Below are 21767 nucleotides of genomic sequence, written 5' to 3'. Positions count from 1 at the left end.
GTTAGTTTGTTAGCGCATGGATAGGTTAGTTAGCCCCATGAGCTTGCACGTCCTAGAGAGATTCTAGGGGAGGAGTTATGCGTGCGTGGGCACTGCTAGTGGCTGGGTAGTGCGCCTGTGTGGCTGCTACTTATACAGATGTAGAGCATGTTTACCTTCGACAAGAAATAGACAGAAGAAAACGCTGGCTGTGTGAGGTAGCGGTACCATTTTTTTTTTTTTTTTGAGAACCGCCATCAAGGCCTTTTTATTCATTTTGGCGGAACACTTCTGATTGCAAAATGTCAATCAGAAAACCAGGGGGTACATCAAAATTACAAGTAAAAGAGTCTATCTGAAGAGCATGTTTCGCACATGCATGGGCAGCCTCATTGGCATTCCGCCCCAACGTAAATCAAACCCCTGGAAATTTTGGAGATAAGTACGCATCTCCCTGATGATATGACCTCCAACCGAGCGATCATCGCTTCTACTCCACGCAAGTGCCGCTTCCTGACAGTCTGTCTCAATCACAACTTAGTTATGGCCCTGTTCAGTTTCTAGGATTATAGCGTCCCGACATGCTAATAGCTCGATCACTAACGGATCAAGCACCCCTTGGTATTTGTTACACCTGCCAGTAAGAAACTGACCAGCTCCATCTCGCACAACTATTCCCGTTCAAGAACATTGTAGCATCTGATCAACCGCCCCGTCAGAATTCAGTTTCATCCAACCATGCTCCGGCGCCTCCCAAGAGTGCCTCTGAGCTGGTGTCTCCACTCCTGGTTTTGGAAAATCCAGGCTTTGGACATGATCCCTGATGATCTCCATCAATCTGTGAGGCCGGAACTGAACCTCATTATGTGTAAACTTGTTACGATTGGTCCAAATTGCCCACATCACAGAGATTATGATTGCTGCATCCTCTTTCTTCATTACAGTGTGTTCCTCCATCCTCTTTCTTCATTACAGTGTGTTCCTGTGTTCAGAAATTCAGCCCCAACAAAGGCAGCCACCAAGCCCGGACCTGCTCCAAACACTTGACCCCAAAGGTGATTGTCTACAAAGCACCCCACATAGTCCGGGCGTGCAACATTCACGTCATGAGCCGGGTGCACACGCACGCCCGGCTAGACAGCGTCTGGCCAATAGGACTAAATAGCATAAAACTACTAGTTTACAGGCTATGGTTCCAAAAAAACTACCACTTTTTAATCTTTCTCATAAAACTACCGAACGCGCGGTTGGCTGTTTCAAAAAAACCCAAACCCACGGTGACTAGCGTTTTAACCGTTCTTCTGACGTGTCGGGCTCACATGTCAGGCCCACGTGGGCACGCGCGCTCACGGCGCGGCAGTTAACGGCCGTTAGCGCAGCTGGTCCGGTCGGAACGAAAGGTAAATACCCCACTCACGCGCGCTCCCACTCGCTGCTCGCTCACTCCCCACTCCTCCCCTGCTCCCACTCCCCTGCTCTAGTACAAGCTCGCCGCCGGTCGCCGTCTTTGAGGTAGGTCACCGTCGACCTCCTTGCCGCCATGCCTTCCTGGAACGACGAGGAAGCGAGCTCTGACGAGGACTGCGAGGTCGTCAGCATGGACATGGGACTGATGGTAAGTTTTTCTTTGCCACCTAGGGTTAGGGTTAAATGCTAGTAGGCCTAGGCTACAACCATGGATCTGGCTTAATTAGTGTTGTTGTTGTCTCTATGATATGGATCTTCATTAGTGAGGGTGGGGATTGAGAAACCCTAGGGTTCATCTCTGTACATTGTTAGGGTTCATCCTGATTTGGGGATTTTCACTGTTTAGGGTTAATGAACAGTGCTAGTTGATTGTGGTATAGAGTGGTGATTGAAATCAGTGTATTTTTTGGTTGCAGGAGGAACCAGACACCATTGTGGAGCCCCCTTTCTGTGGCCAACTTGAGCTTGCTGAACCCAAGTGGATTCTGCATCAAATGAGGCATGTTAAGCGTGTTGCTTTTGAAGGCATTGTAACAGGAAGGTGTTTCTATGGCTGCCCAGTCCAGGTTAGATATTGATGTTCACTGTCCTCCCATGATGCATCCGTTAGTTACTGATATGAAATTAGCTTCTCCACTTGCACTAACTTATCACATTTACAAATGTAGGCAAATGGTGTGAATTGTGGTGTTGTAGAGTGGGTTGATGGGCCTTGGCCTCCAGTTCTTCAGAGATGTTTGTCCAATCTATGCGAAATGTTCCATGAGCAGAACTGTGGAAGGGTACTTGACAAAGATAAATTTGAGAAGGAGTTGGCCAAGGTTAAGAGTGAACATGAAAGGGAGTTGGCCAAGCTTAAGATGGAAAATGACAATCTGTGCATTGAGTACACCAAGCTTGTTGATGATGTATCCAAGATGTTTGATTGGCAGGATGGTAGGGTGGACAAGAATGTGCACCAGAAATAAGTGGAGGAGGAAGAACTTGAGAAGAAGAAGAAGGAGCTAGAGGAGAAAGCTATGTTGGAGGTGCAGATGGAAAAGCTTAAACTTGCAAAAGAGCAGAGGTGCATTTTGCAGAGCCAAGCCGATATCATCAAGAACACCAGGAAGGCTATGAAGGAAGTTCAAGTTGACAGAGATGTTCTTATGAAGGAGAAGGAAAAGCTTGAGCTAGTTGTTGCTGAGCTGCTGAAAGATGGGTATGGCAGCAAGGAGAAATTAGAGCAAATCAAGGCCATCCTTGAGTCCTGAAGTTGCTGTGAGATGTTGGTGAAGTAAGTACATCCAAGGCCTATATATAAGAATGTGGCCTATCAGTATGAAGTGATTATATGGGTGTACATTTTGGGGGAATGTGAAGTTAACCTAGTGTTTGGCCATGCATCTGAACTTTAGTTTCTTATGTAAGAACCTTATTTGCTATGTTCTTAAGTAAGTTGTAATGGATCTCCTATGCTATTAAGTGTTGCAATGGATCTCCTATGCTACTAAGTAGTGGAAATGGATCTTATATGCTATCAAGTGTTCAAATTGATCTTATGTATTATGTGTTAGCCTACATATATTATTTTTGTGGGTAATTAGGCTTAGTGGCCCACTAGTCTCTGACCAAATGCAACCCTAGGCCTACTAAAACCCAACCCCATCTGTCAATATAAACCCCTCCCCACCCCCACCCTTTCTCCCAGTCACTCGACCAGCCGCTACCCAAAAGAAACCATAGAGATGGATCCTGACATGGGAGATGTCACAGAAGAGGAGGGGGAGGCTGTGGAGCACTACAAGAAATATGTCAACTAGTGACCTTCTCTTAGTGACCCTAGTTGAATTGGTCGTAAATCCATGGCCATTTCGCTTGGAAAGGCTCAAACCCTGAATTGCCTTAGACCAAATGGTCATAAAAGCAGACAAGAGTTGTCCATGACCTTATTTCTACCTGATTACGACCAATATAAATGGTCATGAGGTTATGAACGTGGATGCATTATTACTTATTGCTATGACTAGGCGCCACCTCATCAGTTTTGCCTATGTGTCATGTCCATGTGTCAATTTTTGCCCTAGGTTGTGAAGCAACCTATATTTCTGTTATTCCAAAAATTTCCAAAAAATTCTCATAAATTGTTTGGATCATATCTTCATCAAATATGTCAAAAACCTTCCTTGCCTAGTTCAAAAATAACTCAACAATATTCATTTCCCTATTCTGTCCGGAGCAGCACTTTGTGAAGGAAGTGTTATTTATATATTCTCGATTTCCCTAAAAATTTGTGAAGACATTCTTCTTAGTATATGATCATCCTCAGCCAAAACTCACGCCCATTGGCCATGTGCATTTCCCGTACCGCTAATTAAACACTTGGCTGCTAATTCATATTTGAGCATAGTTCGGTATCCTCATGAGAATCTTATGTTATAACTTTCTTCCTAGAACCTACCTGGGGAGTGCCCAACCCACTAGACATGCCTAGGCCGCCCAGAACACATGGCAATGCCACGGTCACGCGGTGACCATGCGACGGGCATGCGAGCTTATGCGCTCTAGAGTTGGGGCCCTCGGACACCGTCCAAACCTCGATGTCTCGCCATCAAACCATGTATTTCTAATTAAATAGATACTTATTTACCTAGAAATGATTTTTGGAAAAAATAAAGAGCAAACTATGAGACAACTGCAGTTCAAATTTGACCCGCTTCCAACTGAATCAACGGGAATTTGTCTTTTTCACCAGAGGTGGATCAAAACTTTTGACACCCAACCATTTTGTCAATTGTGCATTAAATATAGACTAGTATTTTATAAAATTGATTAGGTACAATTTTGCAACAAATATATGGTAGGTCCTTCACAAAAAAAACTCATTTCGGGCACTCGGAAAAAGGAAAATGTTTTTTCCGTGAAAAGAAAATGAAAACTCCCTTAGGCAACATTGTTTGGAATTCCAATATGCACCCTTGTGCACAATATGAGATCATTTTAACAAACTATGCCATGAATGTGGCCATAAGATTGATCATTTGGCTTGAAAGCCATGAATCTTCACGCATGATAGCTCGTTTCTGAGAACACTTTTTAAAAAGAATTGATGTATTAGAAGTTTATTATTTTTCCTGTAAAATTGGTCACATATAATGACACAATGCGAAGGTTTTCCAAATTTTTTTTAATATTTTATGCCCGTTTCAAAATGCGGTCAAAACGGCGGTCTTGACCGTTCCTAGCTAGTGGTTGAATCTTGGAAAACTTTTGATGTTTATCTTATAAAATAGATAATTATGTACCTAAAAATGATTTTTGGAAAAAATAAATAACAAACTATGAGGCAGCTACAGTTCAAATTTGACCGGCTTCCACCTGAATCAACGGGAATTTGTCTTTTTCACTAGAGGTGGATCAAAACTTTTGACACCCAACCATTTGGTCATTTGTGCATTAAATATGGCCTAGTATTTTATAAAATTGGTTAGGTCCAATTTTGCAACAAATATATGGTAGGTCCTTCACAAAAAAAAACTCATTTCGGGCACTCGGAAAATGGAAAATGAATTTTCCGTGCAAAGAAATTGAAAATTCCCTTAGGCAAAAATTTTTGGAATTCCAAGATGCACTCTTGTGCACACTATGAGATCATTTTAACAAACTATGCCATGAATGTGGCCATAAGATTGATCATTTGGCTTGAAAGCCATGAATGTTCACGCATGATAGCTCGTTTCTGAGAACACTTTTTTAAAAGAGTTGATGTATTAGAAGTTTATTATTTTTCCTGTAAACTTGGTCACATATAATGACACAATGCGAAGGTTTTCAAATTTTTTGATTCTTTTTTGAATTTTTTATGCCCGTTTCAAAATGCGGTCAAAACAGCGGGCTTGACCGTTCCTAGCTAGTGGTTGAATCTTGGAAAACTTTTAATGTTTCTATTATTAAATAGATACTTATGTACCTAGAAATGATTTTTGGAAAAATAAAGAGCAAACTATGAGGCACCTGCAGTTCAAATTTGACCCGCTTCCAGCTGAATCAACGGGAATTTGTCTTTTTCACCAGAGGTGGATCAAAACTATTGACACCCAACCATTTTGTCAATTGTGCATTAAATATGGACTAGTATTTTATAGAATTGATTAGGTCCAATTTTGCAACAAATATATGGTAGGTCCTTCACAAAAAAAACTCATTTCGGGCACTCGGAAAAAGGAAAATGTATTTTCCGTGAAAAGAAAATGAAAACTCCCTTAGGCAACATTGTTTGGAATTCCAAGATGCACCCTTGTGCACAATATGAGATCATTTGAACAAACTATGCCATGAATGTGGCCATAAGATTGATCATTTGGCTTGAAAGCCATGAATCTTCACGCCTGATAGCTCATTTCTAAGAACACTTTTTTAAAAGAATTGCCGTATTACAAGTTTATTATTTGTCCTGTAAACTTGGTCACATATAATGACACAATGCGAAGGCTTTCCAATTTTTTGAATTTTTTATGCCCGTTTCAAAATGCGGTCAAAACGGCGGGCTTGACCGTTCCTAGCTAGTGGTTGAATCTTGGAAAACTTTTGGTGTTTCTATTATTAAATAGATACTTATGTACCTATAAATGATTTTTGGAGAAAATAAATAGCAAACTATGAGGCAGCTACAGTTCAAATTTGACCCGCTTCCAACTAGATCCGCGGAAATTTGTCTTTTTTACCAAAGGTGGATAAAATCTTTTGACACGCAACCATTTGGTCAATTGTGCATTAAATATGACCTAGTATTTTAGAAAAATGATTTGGTACAAAGTTTCAACAAATTTATTGTAGGTCCTTCACAAAAAACCTCATTTTGGGCACTCGAAAAATGGAAAATGATTTTTTTGTCCAAAGAAAATGAAAACTCCCTTAGGCAACATTGTTTGGAATTCCAAGATGCACCCTTGTGCACAATATGAGATCATTTGAACAAACTATGCCATGAATGTGGCCATATGATTGATCATTTGGCTTGAAAGCCATTGATCTCCACACATGATAGCTCATTTCTGAGAACACTTTTTTAAAATAATTGTCGTATTACAAGTTTATTATTTTTTCTGGAAACTTTGTCACATATGATGACACAATGCGAAGGTTTCCCAATATTTTGATTTTTTTTTGAATTTTTTATGCCCGTTTCAAAATGCGGTCAAAACGGCGGGAATGACCATTCCTAGCTAGTGGTTGAATCTTGGAATTTGTTTGGTGTTTCTCTGATTAAATAGATACTTATGTACCTAGAAATGATTTTTGGAAAAAATAAAGAGCAAACTACGAGGTAGCTACAGTTCAAATTTGACCCGCTTCCAGCTGAATCAGCGGGAATTTGTCTTTTTCACCAAAGGTGGATAAAAACTTTTTACACACAGCCATTTGGTCAATTGTGTATGGCCTAGTATTTTAGAAAAATGATTCGGTCCAATTTTGCAACAATTATTTGGGAGGTCCTTCACAAAAAAAACTTATTTTGGGGCCTCGAAAAATGAAAAATGTTTTTTTTTGCCAAAAAACTCATTTCTCACTACTCCTTTTTGAAGATATTTATCTTTTTTCATGTTTGTTATTTTTTCTGAAAACTCGTTCACATTTTGGTGACACAATAAGAAGGTTTTCTATTTTCTTTTTGAATTTCTCAGGTCATAAAATAGCTGACATGGTTTTAACACATTGTTTTTAGGCAACTATGACCAATTTAGATGGTCATAGCATCATACTGCATTCTGATTGGTCCGTAGACGTTTCACGCGGATCATGCATCATACGCCGTCGGATGTTCGTGGATCCAACGGCTCTCCTCAACCCTCCCACACCAACCCCCAAACCCTAGCTGGTGATTTTTTATCCACCCCCTCCCGCCTCCTTTCTTTCCCAAACCCCCAACCCCCACCCGCAGCCACCTACCCAAACCCTAACTCACATCACACTCCTCCTCCCGCATCTCCTCTCCGCTGCCATGCTCTCCCTCCCTCAGATCTCGATCCGCCGTCGTCCACCTCAGCGCGCACCCCGTCCTCCTCGCCCGCCTCCGCGCGGCCTCCTAGCCTGGGACTGCTCCGTGTGGGTGCCCAAAAGGGAGCGGCTCGAGTGCTTCGCGGTGCTGCGGTACAACATGGAGGCGGAGCGCCTCAGAGCCCCGGCACCGGCAGCGGAGGGGCAGACGCATCACACCAAGGCGCAGAGCAGGACGATGGTACCCGGTCTCGCTCGTGGAGGACCTGGACCCGTGCGTGCCCACCCCGTTCCAGCTCCTCAACCCCGACCTCGTCATCTAGAATGACCCCAACTCCGGCGAGTGGGTCGCGCTCGACGACCGCGCCCCGCACCGCCTCGCCCCGCTCTCGGTACCTCTCATATCATCTCCTCTCCCTCGCCTCTGTTTGTTTCAAGAGCCAAATCCTGTAGTACTGATGAGTGGGTGTTGCGTGCCTGCGCGCGCGCAGGAGGGGTGGATCGACGAGACGGGCGGCCTGCAGTGCTCCTACCACGGCTGGTCCTTCGACGGCTCCGGCGCTTGCACCAGGATCCCGCAGGCCGCGCCCGAGGGCCTGGGCGCTGCGCTCGCCCAGGGCCTGCACCACCAAGTTCCCCACGCTCCTCTCCCAGGGGCTGCTCTTCGTCTGGCCTGACGAGAAGGGCTGGGACAAGGCCAAGGCCACCAAGCCTCCAATGTATGTGCGTCAACTAGCTGCAGGACTTCTTCACTGGAAAATTCAGTAAACAGAAAACATCATCATTTTGTTTCGCTTGGTTTCAGGCTGCCGAAGGAGTTCGATGACCGGCCTTCTCCACCGTGATGATCCATAGGGACCTCTTCTATGGGTATGACACGTTGATGGAGAACGTCTCTGATCCCTCGCATATAGAATTTGCTCACCACAAGGTAAATGCTGTGTAGAGATTTGAGAATGGGTTTACTTGTTTGCTATACAAGGTTTCCTCTGTTAGAAGAGGATGCATACTGTCATTTCTATCCATTGTACGAAGATCTTGCTTGCCAAGAGACACTTCTATCCATTGTACGATAAGTTATCCAAGGGATACACATCAATAAAATGCTGAATTCATGCTGGGAACATTGCTACAGCACCTAATCAAATTTTCAGCTTGCTTAACCTGCTTTGTATTATTGTTTTGAGTGCTGGAATAAGGAACATATGCTTAGAGAGCATTGCAAGGTACCATCAGCTGATGTTGCTTTGTTATTTAGCAATGTTTTATTACTAGAATTATAATTGATTACCCAGGGGTCAAGTTATGTTCCCTTCGCGGCTGGTAGCATCACCCCCTCTGAACGTCGTGTGACTATTAGTTATGCATCTGAGTGTTGGGTCTGTAGGATAATAGGATCGTCAACTCCCCTATTTCCTGTTGTTAGTAGTTAATCTCGGGGAAGAATTTTTTATGGAAACATGGAGGATGATGCTTTTGCTATGCAGTTGTTTATCACCCCTCATAACATGTATATTTAGCGGTTACTGCTAAAAGTTTTGCATTTTAGTGTTGGGTAGGTAGGATCTTAGGATCATCAACTCTTGTACACTGTTTTAACTGGTTCTGCATTTGTACATACATGTGTACATGTAAATCCAAGTGTACGTGCTATCTTTTGCAGGCTTATTTCAGGTTGTGCTTGTTTGTCCTAAAATATATCAGTCTGTTTTTTTATATCCTCGTACACTAAGCTATCTGTGCTATGTCCTATTGAAGAATATTTCATATTCAGTGCCTTTGTAAATGTTGTCTTTAGCCTGAAGCTTTCTATTCTTCATCAATTTTGCCATGTTTCTTATTGATTATGCTCCTCCTCGCAGTTGCGTGCAGATCAGCAGCCGCCCTAGACCCTCTCTCCACAGTCCACACTGTGGCCTATGGCGTCCGCCGGTGGATCCCTCGTTGTGGCGTTCATCGTGGGCTTCCTCATGGGCACCAACCCACGGTGGCACGTCTATGTCATCGCCATTCCACAGAAGTTGTAGGTCGATGAACTCGCCACCCTTCACCTCTTAAAGGACAACCTTCCAACCTTGTTGTGAGATACGACCAACTCCCCCCTTCTGTTCCTAGCCTTGTGAATCAGGTTATGCAAACCTGTTGCATTTAGCACCATCAAAGCTTGTTACTACATCAGTTGCTTGCTCCAAGTGTCTTGTTCTGGGTTCCTTGATTTGTTGTTGGCCTACATGTGCTCTGTACCTTGCTGTGGTTTTAAGTAGCAAGTACCTTAGTACCTTGTTGGCCTTGATTGAAATGTTGGCTGTTATGTATTGATTATAGTATCGAAAATGGCTCAAACCTGAAGTACTTAGAATAGATTTTAGTTTCTTTCTTGTGTGTTTTGATACCCATATACCTGCCCTGTATTAGCTCTTTCCTTTTGTGCATGTTAATTCAGTGTTGTGTTGATTTGATGCCAATGTTCAGAAACAAGATTTTGATGGATGGGTTTATGTGTTCTGCTAGTATATATGCACACGGATTGGCCTTCATTATTTTGTATATGCTGTTAGATATATGTTGTTAGATTTGCTTTTATTTTGTACCTAACCATTTTGTTCTATAACGTGCAGATGTTGGCGTTTCCTGTTTCATCGCGAGCATCAAGACGAAGAAGTCGGAAGAAGCATAGTTCAAGCTCATTGGAGCTAGTTCAAGGAGTAATGAAGCCCTTGATGCTGATCGTATTGGAACAAATTGAAGCACAAACTTGGCTCATGTGACATATTGTACACCTGTAGAGCTTGTTATACTGTGATCACATTTGTATGTGTGTTGATGTAACATATTGTTGCTTCTTGTTATTTGAAGTATTACACTTGTTTTCTGTCTATTTTGATTTAAATATTGGCTGTTTAATTATTGGCATATTGAAATATGAGGAACATGACAACAAGGACCCACAAACCAGAATCGGACATTTGGGACCCACCTATCAGAACCTGACAATTGGGACCCATTTGAAAAAAGAAAAAAGGGCCACAACCCAAAAATAAAAAGGTTGAATTATAGGGCCTGGCCCGTGTAGCTTACCCAAATTGAAAGAAAAAAACAACAACAAATGGGCTAAATTGTTGGGCTCGGCCCATGTAAAACACTGAATCGGACCGGGTTGATTCCTATCCATGTCAGCTTGCCATGCTGGATGCCTACGTGGTCTGGGGATGTTGCTTGTGACCAAAAATTTGGTCGTGGAACCAACGACCTTTTACACATCGCAAAGGTCGCTATAGTCAGTTTACGACTGTCAGCTTTTGACCTTCTGTTTTTGGTCACAAAAAGGTCGCAAATGAAAAATTGTGACCATTCAGTGACCAATAGTGGTGGTCACAAGTTGACATATTTCTTGTAGTGGAGGTTAGTGCTGCTGCAGCACAGAGGAGGAGGAGGAGGAGGCGCAGGCAGAGGGCAATTGCGGCGGCCCAGGATGAGCAGCAACAGGAGTTCAACTGGCGACTCTCCGACAAGGTACTGGAGAAATGAAATGATGAAGAACTGGAGCTGATTTTCATTGGTGGCAGGGGAAGAACCTTCATGCAGATCATTAGCTGGGCAAGGATGAGGGTAGTCATGGCTCCCCATCCAGCTACTAGGGCCAAGTGGGTTCGTTTCTTCGAGCGTTATGATTGATGAATCTATGTATCTACCTATCTATCTATCTATCTATTTGGTACTATTTATGAGATGGTGATGACTATCTTTTTATCTATGTAACAAATGGATGTTTCTGAATCAATGTATGCATTTGGATGTTTCTGAATCAGCAGATGATATGCTCATATAAATTGAAGATGCATATACATTGAAGTTGCATATACATTGAAGATGCATATAAATTGAAGTTGCATATACATTGAAGATGCATATACATTGAAGTTGCAGACAACCTAGTGTTGAATGCAGATAAATTGAAGTTGTAGCTAAACTGAAGTTGCAGATAAATTGAAGTGCTGAATCCACAAACAGTATCATATTACAAACCAAATCAAATCCAACAGTACCAAGTACTTACTGAAGCAGTGTTATTACAAACCAAATCCAACAGTTCACTTGCATAAGCAACCTAGGATAACAGATGGGTTCAACCACTTGAGCTAGTTACCACTTGCATAAAAGTAATCCTTCAGCCTCCCAGATGGCTTCCTGACCCTCTTTGACCCATCCTGCACAGCACTTGTAGCAGATTGTCTAGGAGCAATGAAAGAACAATTGCCAGCTCTATTGGCAGAAGTTGGCCTGGTGTTCTTTGCTGGAGAAGACCTTGATGCCCTGGTGTTCTTTGCTGGAGAAGAAATAGTTGTGCTCTTTTTCTTGGGAGGTGGTGCTGGTGCTGCTGAAGAGGTGTTGGTCCTGCTCTTCTTGAGAGGTGGTTGTGCTGCTGTTGTAGCCTCAATGTTGGTGCTCCTCTTCTTGGAGGCTGATGTTGTACCTGCTGCTGCTACTGATGTGGAAGCAACCCTCTTCCTTGACCTACAAGATTTTTGTGTTGACTCATTTGTTATTGGAGGAGCTGTTGGTGCAGGTGCAGAGGCAGCAGGTACACTTTGGTGGCCTTTGTGCAGTTGCAGCCATTGAAGAACCAGCCTCAGAGTAGTTAGCTCTATTTTCCTACACAAGAAGATAAGTTAGCTCTATTTTCCTACACAAGAAGACAAATGAAATGAATGATACAATGCAATGAATGGAACTGAAGGACCTACCTGGTGCATGTTCATCCTCATCTGGAACTTAGGTTTTAGTGGGTCACCACAATTGTTGATCATGTGCCCTTGTTTCTTGCAGTTGCTGCATGTCACTGTACCAATCCTAGAAGTATCCTTTTTAGCTGGCACCTCAAACATGCCTTTCCTCCTGGCAGTTTGTTTCTTACCTTTCTTTTCTCTAAAAACAGGTGGAGAAATATCATCACCAGGTGTATGAGGCCAATAGTCAGGTCCTGGCACAGGGAATATTATGTGCTTATATGTTTCACAATACATGGGTTTCTTGAAGAAAGCATGCACATAGTCTTCAGGATGTATCTTCACTTTTTGCGTTGCAGCAATGGCATGACTGCAGGGCACAGCTGTCATGTCCCACCTCCTACAGTCACAGGTCTCTTTATTCAAATTAACACAATATGTGTTCTCGGAGCTACTTGTGACTTGCCATATGCCTGGACCTGCCATGTATGCTTCACAATACTTAGCCCACTTCTTCCCCTCTTCTAAAATCTCTGAATAAGTAGGTGTGATGTCCCATCTGCTTGACTCTATCTTCTCTCTGATCTTCTGAAACTTAATCATCAACTTTGTTCGTATGCCCTCTAACATAGTCCTGATTGGCTTGTTCCTAACATCTAATATCATTCTATCAAAAACCTCACATTCACTACCAGGTCTGTTTTGCACACAGTGTCCATTTTATACCTAGCCCATGTATGCTCTCGTATCTGTGACAACCACTTCCAAGCTTCTAAACATTCTTTTTTCAAATTCTCCATGCCTAAATCATGACCATGTTTGGTACAGGAATAAGCAGCCTGATCTAACTGTTTCTTAAGTTCCTCTCCTCTGAAACCAGCAGATTGGAAATTGGCATAAATATGTCTAAGACAAAACCTTTGTGGAGAGTCAGGGAATACATCATCTATTGCATTCAACAATCCCTGTTCAATGTAGTGTAATCTTAAGTGTTACTACTGAATAACATTTTACTCATGGCAAATGTAAATGCAATTGTAAATACTAGGTAGAGAACTCTACCTTCTGTCTGTCAGACATAATTGTATATTTGCCAAACTTATTGCCAGTTCCAATGACTGTTCTCAACTGTGTGAGAAACCATGTCCAGTTGTCTATCTCTTCCTTATCAACAACACCAAAAGCTATTGGGAAGATGTTATTGTTGCCATCCCTCCCTGTAGCTACTAATATCTGCTGACCAGTGCTTAGCTTGATGAAGCAACCATCTAGACCTGCTAACATGATCACATGAGTGCCTAATTACATCAATGCAAAAATATCATATACATTTGTGTCTGAATACTTACCTATGAATGGCCTGCATCCATTCAGAAAACCCTCCTTGCATGCAAACAAGTAGTAAAACATATAATGAAACCTTGGGGTAGGAGCTGGGTTTAGTGGGTCCTCATGTGTTGTTACTATGCACCTACTACCAGGGTTGGTATCTAGCACACATTGCAGGTAGTCCCTTATTCTGTGATACTGGACTTTGTGATCTCCTTGCACAACCTCAACTGCTTGCCTCCTTGCCCTATATGCCAAGCTTTTAGGCACATGGACAACATACTTCTTCTTTGTGTATGACATAATTGTGTCAACACCAGCTCCATGGTTGGACCTGACTGTATCCTCACAAACCTTAGCAATCCAACTGACTGTCACATTTGTGTTCTCTTCACTTGCTCCACAAGTGTGATCCAGGTTCATCTTCTTGATACTGAAAGTTGCCTCATGAGCTATCCTAGATGCAACTATGTAAAACTCACAACCATGTTTTCTCTCAGAGCATAAGCAATAACCCTAGTTGGTTCATTTCTATGATACTCATAACTCCTAAGAGTCCTCACATGAAAATTTCTAAGTGCTTCTCTGAACTGAACTACATTTTCAAAGCACAAATGCATTGAAAACTGCTCATGTGCATCAGGCCTGGATGGATCATACCATCTCCTCTCCTCCTTCTGCTTGTTCCTACTCTTCCTTCCAGATGGCAGCTTTGGAAAATCCTCTTCATCACTTAGGCCAAAATCACCTGGAAAACAGTACTCATCAGCTTCAGGGACATAATCTTCAAACTTTATGTGCTTAGGCTCACTATGAGACTTGCTAGTTGGGCCAGGATTTCTAACTGGCTTAAGCTTTTTGGCTCCTTCTGTAATTATAGCAGCAGGATCCTCTGCTTGTTCATCTTCAGAAACAATTGGTTCTTCCTGCCAAAAGTCAGAAGGTTCTGAGTTTGCTCCACAAAAGTGCTCAGCAGTATCAGTGCCTGCCTCATCTTCACCCCTACACCAAGATTTGTAAGAAATTTTCTCCCCTCTGTAATCACCCCTAAATAACTCAAAATCTGAAGATGATTTGTCATCTTCAACTTCATCTTCTTCTTCTGGTACACCTTCATCATCTTCTTCTTCATCTGATTCTTCTTCTACATCTTCTTCTTCCACAACTGTTTTCCCCTTGTTCAAATTGCTGCTTTGCTATGTGTTCAGGTAGGGATCATCAGGAGTTACAGGTGGCAAACTAGCATTAGAGGCAGGGTACAACACACCTTCTTGTGAAACTCTATAAACAACAGGTTCACCAACATGATCAATGGGGATCTGTTCCTCAAGCATGATGTGATCCATATTAACATCTGTTGGGCTTGGATCAGTAGCTTTTCTGACAGTGATGTTCAGTACCTTCTTATCAAGAAATAAATCAAGCATTTCCTCTAATGCCTCCTCACTATATCTAGGTTCACCAGCCCCTTTCCCTCTTCCTTTACATAAGTCAGAAAAGCATCCATTCCATAGCCCTCCAACTCAATCAATGCTAATATGGTCAGATAACTGATATCTGAAGAAACTGAAAACTTTCTCTCCATATTATCTGTTCCTTGAAAATGTAGCCTCATGTCCCAAATCTCATCATCTAAGCTGTAGGATTAAATTGACAAAAAAAATTATTTTTTAAGCCACTGAAACTTAAAACAATGACCAAATGCACTGAACGTTACTGAACTTGCTTCTAACTACAGTGAGTGCACTGACCAAATGCACTGAACAAATGAACTAATCAAATGCACTTTCTTCTACAGTGACATAATCCTAGTTCTAATTCTAATTTTGAACAAACAAGTACTAACCCTAGTTCTAATTTTGAACTAAATGTATAAAGGGCCTAGAAATTTCTTACCTCACTCCACCAAAGGACGACGCCCATCTGTGGCCGCCATCTGGATCCGGGTGGATGCACTTCGCCACTGCCCTAGCCGCGCGGACTGCCCGATCTGAGCTCGCCGGATCTACCTGAGCCGCGGGCGGTGATGGCTGTTGCGACCGCTGCACCGGGAAGCTCGAGCTGCCTAGCCATTTTTCCACCTCTGAGTGGGCAACACCCTCCTGGCCGCTGACGCCTTGGCTCAAGAACTCGTCGCCGACGGGATTTGGCTGCGCCGCCGTCATCGCCCACCTAGGTCAGTGCGGGGGAGAGGAGGGGGAGACTGAGAAGAGAGTGCGGCCCGACCGCCTCCTTTCGTTCCGACCGAACCGGCTGTGCTAATGGTCGTTAACTGCCATGCTGTGAGCGCCCGTGCCCACGTGGGCCTGACATGTGGGCCTGGCACGTCAGAAAAACGGTTAAAACGCTAGTCACCGTGGATTTGGGTTTTTTGAAACAGCCAACCGCGCATTCGGTAGTTTTATGAGAAAAATTAAAAAGTGGTAGTTTTTTTGGAATCGTAGCTTGTAAACTAGTAGTTTTATGCTATTTACTCGGCCAATAAGGCAGCACACGGGTACCCGGCACGGCGCGTGTCGGCTCTGTAGACAAGGCACGCGGCTTGGCGTCCAACCAACGCACCACACACATATCTGCCAGCCAGCCAATGGGCCTATCAAAATGGGCCCACCGTGTGAGTCGGCTCTATGGCCGCGGCACAAGGTCGATTAAGGAAATCCCTATTCGCCACATTATGCGGCAAAGTGTCGACCTGCCGCACACCATCGATCGTTCGCGGGCCGGCCCATGACGGACGCTTTCTACAGAGAAAATCCCCTAAAAACGAAGAAAGCGAGGAATCAAACCTCAGACCTCCCACTCGTGGAGGTGGGTAGCTAGCCACTGCAGCTTAACAACACTAGTGTCATACCGTGCAAGAGGGTGTCTATTATCTATTTTCTTTTTTCGCGTTTTTTCGTTTTTGTTTTTCTGTTTGTTTCTTTATTTTTTTATAAAAATCGCAATTTATAAAAATTTCAGTATATTCTATACTTTGTTCGGTTCTAAAGAAGATGTTCGAATTTTTTTGTTCAGGTTTTAAAAAACATTTCATTCTTTTCAAAAAATGTACAAAATTTTGTTTGTGTTTCCGAAATTTGTTCTGAGTTTCAAATTTAGTTCGTGATTTTCAAAAAATGTTTGCGTTTCCAAATTTGTTCATTTTTTGGGATTTCACATTTGTTCCCATTTTTCAAAAATTGTTCGTGTTTTTTAAAAATTTCTTCGTGTTTTCAAATAATTGTTTGCAGATTCAATAAATGGTCAGCTTTTCAACTTTTGTTCAGAAATTTTCAAAAAAAAATTCCTATTTTTAAAATTGTTCACGTATTCAAAAAGTTTGTTTGGAGTTCCAAAATTTGTACACGTTTTTTGACAAATGTTCAAACTTTGAACATTACTTACCTTAAAATTGTTCATAATTTCCAAGATTTGTTCAAATAAAATCAAAAAGTGTTGAGTTCTGGCACTGTGTTATTCTTAGATATTAGCGCTATAAATCGGAGAATTGGAAACTTGGAATCATTAGCATGCATGGAAACTGAATAAAGCAGTGCATAGCTTTTTAAATTTTTTTGTTCACATATTCAGAAAATGTTCTTGTCTCCGTTTTTCTTCTCCAGGAATTTAAGAAATGTTGATACTTTTTCAAAATATGCATTAAAAAACGTTCACCCCAGTAACTAATTCAGATTCTCTACAATAGCTAATTTGCTACAGTACTGGTTCCAGGTCGCTACAGGATACCGTATCTGTTTTACATTTATTGGTAGTTCTTTCAGCTATGCACTGCTTTATTTGACAACAGCACTGGTTAGTTGGAGTGGCTACTGGTGCGTGCTAGTACGCAGCTCGTCTCAGGTTTGATTCCTGGGTCACGCGCGTTCCAGAGCGCGGCGTATAGGAGATCCCGTCGATTAAAGCTGGCTAACCAGACAGGAACGATGCGTACAACCCCTGAGAGGAAGGTCCCATGTACAAGTTGAAGCTGACAGGCAGGTCTAGCTAGGCGCTCGCAGGCAGGGCGTGCCCGAAGCCGCCCAAGATAGTGGTCACTGGCGCGTTGGGCGGTCCACCCATCATGGAGCTTCCAGCCAGGTCGCATAGGTTTACGACCACGGCACAGGGTCGGCTAAAGCGAGCTAACCAGATCGGCACGATGCCTACAACCCTGATAGGGCAGATCGACGCGCAAGCCGCTACTACACGCGTGATGCAATCCTCGCCTGTCGCCGCCGAACTCACCCGGCCTAGGTCGACGACGCCGATAGGTGGGCCCGTCCACACCTTCGCGCGCATGATAGGTCCCTCCTGGGCATGCCCAATGCCGCCCAATGATGAAGGCCCCGGGTGGGCCAAGTGGTCCACCTTTCATCGACCTTCCAGCCGAACCGCCAGGGCGCAAGCCGTCTAGGAAGATCGGATGGCTCGGAGCCGCATTGAGAGACCCCCGTGGCACACCACCCGGAAACGGACGGCTCGAAGGATCACCGACTGTAGCGACCAGAGATAATATCAAGCCTTTGCCATGCTTTCAGGTCCCTTTTGAAATCTCTAGGAAAAATTGTGAAATGACGGGTATGAATGAGGTTGATAAAATTTTGTGCACCTCATGTTATAATGTGTGAGTAGTAGTAAAGGTATGTTTGTTACCTTTTGGACTTTAGATGGATATTACCTTTTGTTTTTTAAGCCTTCTTCCATGCCTGGCCAACGCAGGTGAATGATTATCCCAACCTCCTATGCGATACACCTGAATTTTCATTAAGTTACATAATTAATTTAAGCTTAATCAGTTCTTGATGTTTAGTCCATAGGACTGAAAATATAGTATGACTTTGCATTTGCATTGTATGCTCATAGATATGATATGATTTGATTCCATTCACTTCGCTTGCATGTGAGTAAGTCGGTGACAACAATATCCAACATCGCCCGACCCTTTTTCCTATCATGTTGTTTACGTGTGTTTTTCATTTATTTTTCTACAAGGAGGATTACATCCGTTGCATCATGTAGTGATAAGATCCCACGGCGACCGGTGGAGGGAACGTCGCCGCACGAGGGGTGGGCAGTGTGCAGCCGACAACAATTGCTGGAGGCGGCGGATTGTAGAGGCACTCGCGGAGGGAGTTGTAAAAATTGATTTGCACAACATAACATCAACACTAATATAGGGTGGAGAGGGGGCATATGTCCCCCCATACCCCGGCACACTTCATCACATTGTATTTATTCAAATAGTTATTTGTGATTGAGTACATGTATATTATAATCATTATTTGCATCATGTAATCACATGTAGATGGTGTAGTAAGACATTATTTGCTAATACTAATATATTTTCCATTTTTATGGCTTTATAGTAATTTTTAGACATATGGATGGATGATCATGTACACATCCATTCGCATATAAGGAGACAATTGTCGTTTTCATTTAAAATATTAGCTACATCCCTGTGAATTGAATTGGGGAAAGTGGGCGTCATTTGTTCTTTTCATTCTTGCTATTATTTTAAATCAAAACACAAGCAGATTGGTGTTTGACCAATGACTGGCCTTTCCCAAGTGCTATTTAAATGGACATCGTGTAGGTGGACCGTATGCAGAATTAGAGTTGAGAACAATTGGTGCATGAACCGATAGCGACTCAATCTGCTCTAGCGTGTTGTCTTTACCATGGGGAATTTAGATTTCCAGTCCATATCCATCAAGACACAAAATTTTCCCGGGCAGGTACCGAACTCTAGCGGAGTTTTCGCGGTGTGGTCGGCAAACCTCGAGGTGGAGTAACAGGGCTGCAAGGGAGTGTGACCTTGTCACATAGGGCTGGAAAAAAAAAGCTCGAAGCTCACAAGCTAAACGAGTAGTTCGTGACTCGGTTCGAATCGACTCGAACTCGATGAATAACGAGCCGAGCCGAGTTTTAGTTTAAGATCGTTTATAGACCAAGTTAAACGAGCCAATCTCATGAGTACTCGTGTAACTCATTAGACTCGGTACAAAAGATCAACCACTTCCAATACAAAAAAAAGATCAGTCACTCATCACCCTATGTCCCAGGCAAACAACACAAGGCCTAGCCGTTGAAGGCCCAGCTGCCTAGGAGACTCATCCGTTACAAGGAAATTACTATTGTTTAGTGATACATATCTTTAATATATACATAATCATTTTTACAATATTTGAGGGTTTTAGGTTCATATCTTTAATGAGCTTAACAAGCTAAACGAGCCAGCTCGCGAGTTATACGAGTCGAGCCAATTTTGGATTTGAGCTCGTTATAATAACGAGTCGAGTCGAGCTAGCTCATTAACGAAACAAGCTCTAGCGAGTCGAGCCGAGCTGGCTCGACTCGGTTCGAATTACAGCCCTATTGTCACACCACTCGTTCTGTCGATGGTCCCTTTCGGTGCTGGTAAGATAGAGTGTCTAGCTAGTGGTAGCCACTCATGCCTAGGCCGGCCAGCTAGATACCGAGGCACCATTGAAATATTGTGGATGACGCCTAGAGGGGGGTGAATAGGTGCTTTAAAATAATTACAGTTTAGTCTTGAACAAATACGAAATAAAACTAGCGTTTAATTTGTCAAACACAAGAACTAAAACAACTAAGCTCACATACGTGCACCAACAACTTATGCTAAGAAAGATAAATAAATGTCGTAGTAAGATATATAACATGAACACTAAGGCTATCAAAAAGTAAAGTGCATAAGTAAAAGGCCCGGGTAAGAGATAACCGAGGCACGTGGAGACGACAATCAGTGGTGGAGCTAGCATTTGACGGCAGGGTGGTCCGTTTTAAAAACATGACAACAAATATGATATGTGAACGTTCTAACTAATTATCAATATCACATAGAAACATTCAAATATGGTCTGACAAACACACTAAAATTCTCAATTAAGTCTCGGTTTGCATAAGAAAGCCTACTTAATACATACTACATATCTTGAGAAGTTGAAAGAAGACTATGTATGCTCTTGAACTACAAATTCTCCGGTTTGCTCTTCGGCCACATCGGAGTCCTGCACATCTGACATACTAGCTTTCTTTCCTTTCTTCTCAGCATGTCTCTCAAAACGAGAAGCAATGGTGCTTTTCATTCTTTATAATAATTCTGCTAACTATGTTCTATCAATCATAATGACATAGTTGAATAGATATACCATGTATATCAAATAACCTGTATATCAAACATACCATGTATATCAACACTAGTAAGGTACACATCAATAACCTGTATATCAAATATACCCTTGTTCACTTTGCCATCCTTCTTATCCACAAAATATTCAAGGCATTTCCGCTTCCAGTGACCATTTCCTTTGCAGTAGAAGTACTCAGTTTCAGGCTTTAGTCTAACTTTGGGCTTCTTCACGGAAGTGACAACTTGCTTACCATTCTACATGAAGTTCCCTTTCTTTTCCTTTGCCCTTTTCTTGAAACTAGTGGTCTTGTTAATCATCAACACTTGATGCTCTTTCTTGATTTCTACCTTCATCGATTTCATCATCATGAAAAGCTCGGGAATCATTTTCGCTATCCCTTGCATACTATAGTTCAGCACGAAGTTCTACTAACTTTGTGATGGTGACTAGAGAACTCTGTCAATCACTATCTTATCTGGAAGATTAAGTCCCACTTGATTTAAGCCATTGTAGTGCCCAGACAATCTGAGCACATGCTCACTGCTTGAGCTATTCTCCTCCATCTTTTAGCTATATAACTTGTTGGAGACTTCATATCTCTCAACCCGGGTATTTTCTTGAAATATTAACTTCAACTCCTGGAACATCTCATATGGTCCATGATGTTCAAAACGTCTTTGAAGTCCCAATTCTAAGCCGTTAAGCATGATGCACTAAACTATTAACTAGTCATCATATTGAGCAAGTCAAACATTCATAACGTCTGCATCTAGTCCTGCAATAGGTCTGTCACCTAGCGGTGCATCAAGGACATAATTCTTCTATGCAGCAATGAGGATAAACCTCAGATCATGGACCTAGTCCGCATCATTGCTACTATCATCTTTCAACATAGTTTTTCTCTAGGAACACATATAAAACATAGGGAAGCAACAACGCGAGCTATTGATCTACAACATTATTTGCAAAATACTATCAGGACTAAGTTCATGATAAATTAAAGTTCAATTAAGCATATTAAATTAAGAGCTCCCACTTAGATAGACATCCCTCTAATCATCTAAGCGATCACGTGATCCAAATCAACTAAACCATGTCCGATCATCACGTGAGATGGAGTAGTTTTCAATGGTGAACATCACTATGTTGATCA

The 21767-nt window shown here is 42.4% G+C and overlaps 1 pseudogene; it reads left to right on the top strand.

Moving 5' to 3' along the window:
- Window positions 1–7156: 7156 nt before the first annotated feature.
- Window positions 7157–8368, top strand: LOC119284230 (annotated as a pseudogene).
- The last annotated feature ends 13399 nt before the right edge of the window (window positions 8369–21767 follow it).

Source organism: Triticum dicoccoides, chromosome 4A (genome assembly GCF_002162155.2).
Source record: "Triticum dicoccoides isolate Atlit2015 ecotype Zavitan chromosome 4A, WEW_v2.0, whole genome shotgun sequence".
NCBI lineage: Eukaryota > Viridiplantae > Streptophyta > Magnoliopsida > Poales > Poaceae > Triticum > Triticum dicoccoides.
This window is presented reverse-complemented; position numbering and strand designations above follow the sequence as displayed.